The following is a 2,961-nucleotide window of genomic DNA, read 5'->3' as shown; positions in this document are numbered from 1 at the left end:
CTTTCTATTCTCATTGCTTCTACAGATTGTGAATTAAAAATAAACATTTTTGCTAAAAGTATTATTATATTATTGATCGATTGACTATGACTTTTCAGATCACCCAGTAATGCTATCTGCAAGGTTAGCTCCAGGTAAATATTGCAATCCTTTAGCCATTCCTGGACCTGTGTCCAAAAACAAGCTACAAATGGACAGAACCAAAACAAATGATCTAATGATTCTGTCTCTTCACAGCAAAATCTGCAGAGCTGGGAAGATTGTATCCCCCATATAAATAACATTCTATTGGTAGACTGATAATTTCTTTGTCATTGGGCAAACTTACAAAATCAGCAGGGGATCAAATACTTTTTTCCCTCACTGTACATGCATAATATCTCTCAATCGCACTGCTTATCACACAACATATGGGCTCTCATACAGTAGAATACCCATTAGACATATCTCACAGCGGATTCATGTCTGATACTTATCTTCTGTATTTAAGGCTTAAGTTAACAGGCCTGTTGAAAGTCTGCAACATGCTACACAACACATCTAGATGTACAAGTATACATTTCATGTAACATACGTGTTCAGGTACTGTATGTCTTTCCATTTTCCGTCATTCCTTTATTCACCGGTTCAATAATACACTATATATTCAAAGGCATGTGGACACCCCTTCAAATTAGTGGATTCGGCTATTTCAGCCACACCCGTTGCTGACAGGTGTATACAATCGAGCACACAGCCATGCAATCGCCAATAACAAACATTGGCAGTAGAATGGCCTTACTGAAGAGCTCAGGGACTTTCAACGTGGCACCGTCATAGGATGCCACCTTTCCAACAAGTCAGTTCATCAAATTTCTGCCCTGCTAGAGCTGCCCCGGTAAGTGCTGTTATTGTGAAGTGGAAACGTCTAGGAGCAACAACGGCTCAGCCGCGAAGTGATAGGCCACACAAGCTCACAGAACGGGACCGCTGAGTGCTGAAGCGTGTAGCACGTAAAAATCGTCTGTCCTCGGTTGCAACACTCACTACCGAGTTCCAAACTGCCTCTGGAATCAACGTCAGCACAAGAACTGTTATTCGGGAGCTTCACGAAATGGGTTTCCATGGACGAGCAGCCTAAGACCACCATGCGAAATGCCAAGCGTCCGCTGGAGTGGTGTAAAGCTCGCTGCCATTGGACTCTGGAGCAATGGAAACCTGTTCTCTGGAGTGATGAATCACGCTTCACCATCTGGCAGTCCAACGGACGAATCTGGGTTTGGCGGATGCCAGGAGAACACTACCTGCCCGAATGCATAGTGCCAACTGTAAAGTAAAGTTTGGTGGAGGGGGAATAATGGTCTGTGGCTGTTTTTCAGCCCTTGACTGGCCTGCACAGAGCCCTGACCTCAACCCCATCGAACACCTTTGGGATGAATTGGAACGCCGACTGCGAGCCAGGCCTAATCGCCCAACATCAGCGCCTGACCTCACTAATGCTCTTGTGGCTGAATGGAAGCAAGTCCCTGCAGCAATGTTCCAACATCTAGTGGAAAGCCTTCCCAGAAGAGTGGAGGCTGTTATAGCAGCAAAGGGGAAACCAACTCCATATTAATGCCCATGATTTTGGAATGAGATGTTCGGCGAGGTGTCCACATACTTTTGGTAATGTAGTGTATTTTGAAACTCTTATGTCTACAGTCCACTTTAAGTAATGCATAGCCAGTCAACAGTGCCATACTCGGGGGATGCTGTGGCCACATGGGAAGGCATATGGAGCTATCTCCTCCACTCTCCCCAGCCCTGTTCAGACATGTCAGTTGGGTCCTAATCATGCATTTTTCTGCATGGTGAGAGAGCTGGAGTATCTGTGCTGAGCCAGCCACTGTGCCCTGGGGTGCTCCCCACTATACAGACAATCAACCCGGGGACGAATGGGGCATTTTTCAAGGACTAAACCCACCCTCTCCCCACACACACACACAGTCACCTCTCTCACCCACCCCCGAGAGGACAGCAAAAGTCTTCCATGTGCATAGAGTAGAAATAAACTGGGGGAAAGTGAACCCAATTTGCACGCTGCTCCATTTGAGATGAACGCTCCACTATACCCCCACCAGGAATCTTGCCCAGATTCCCCCTTTGTGTCCTGCATTATTGTTGAAATAAATAACCTTTCAGTACAATCAGTGTGGGGATCTTCACTTGAATTATCGGCCCGTAGATAGCTCACTCATGATCTGCTTCTATATCCATGAACTATAATGGGAAGTGATTTACTGGTGAAGGGGAAGAAAGAAGAGATGGAGAAAAGGGAGAGAGAGTGGCTTCAGAAAGACAATAGTGCCCTCTGCTGGATAGTAATGTTAGCATCACTTCTTACATGGGGATACACAGCAGTTGAAAATGATAGTATCTCAATTTGTGTCTGTGAAAGTTAGCTAGTATTTATGCAGAAATTAGAGGTTTAAATTATTTCTCACCCCACAATGTTCTATTACTGAGAGGAACCTATCCAAAAGAGTAACTTCTCAGAGGGGCCCCTCATGGATATAGGCTACAGACAGATTTGAGAAAGAGACATGAGTGGTTATGCAAAATCATAATGAAAAACTCTCTATGTTTCTCACAAGAGCTTCAGAGATCAATATTTGACTGAGGAATCCTCCCAGTTAGCTATATCAGTGTAGCCTGATGGCACAATCAACACAAGGGCCTATGTGGTACTTATGGTGGGAAGAACAGAGCGCTCAATTATGGGCAGGGGCATGCGCTAGCCCCACCCCACTCCCCCTCCTCCCCTCCCGGTCCCTTCTTCCCCACACTCCTGTGATGTGTCGTTACACGCCTGGCTGGCTCCTCTTCCATGACAGACTGTTACTTCCTGGAGCGGAAACGCATTTGATTGTTAACATCTGGGCCATTACAATTGCAAACTAGGACTCTGTACATCAATCAGGAAGTGATTTCAAAACAAAGAGA

The sequence above is a fragment of the Coregonus lavaretus genome (assembly GCF_964263955.1).
Source record: "Coregonus lavaretus genome assembly, chromosome: 27".
NCBI lineage: Eukaryota > Metazoa > Chordata > Actinopteri > Salmoniformes > Salmonidae > Coregonus > Coregonus lavaretus.
Note: the sequence above shows the minus strand (reverse complement) of the source record.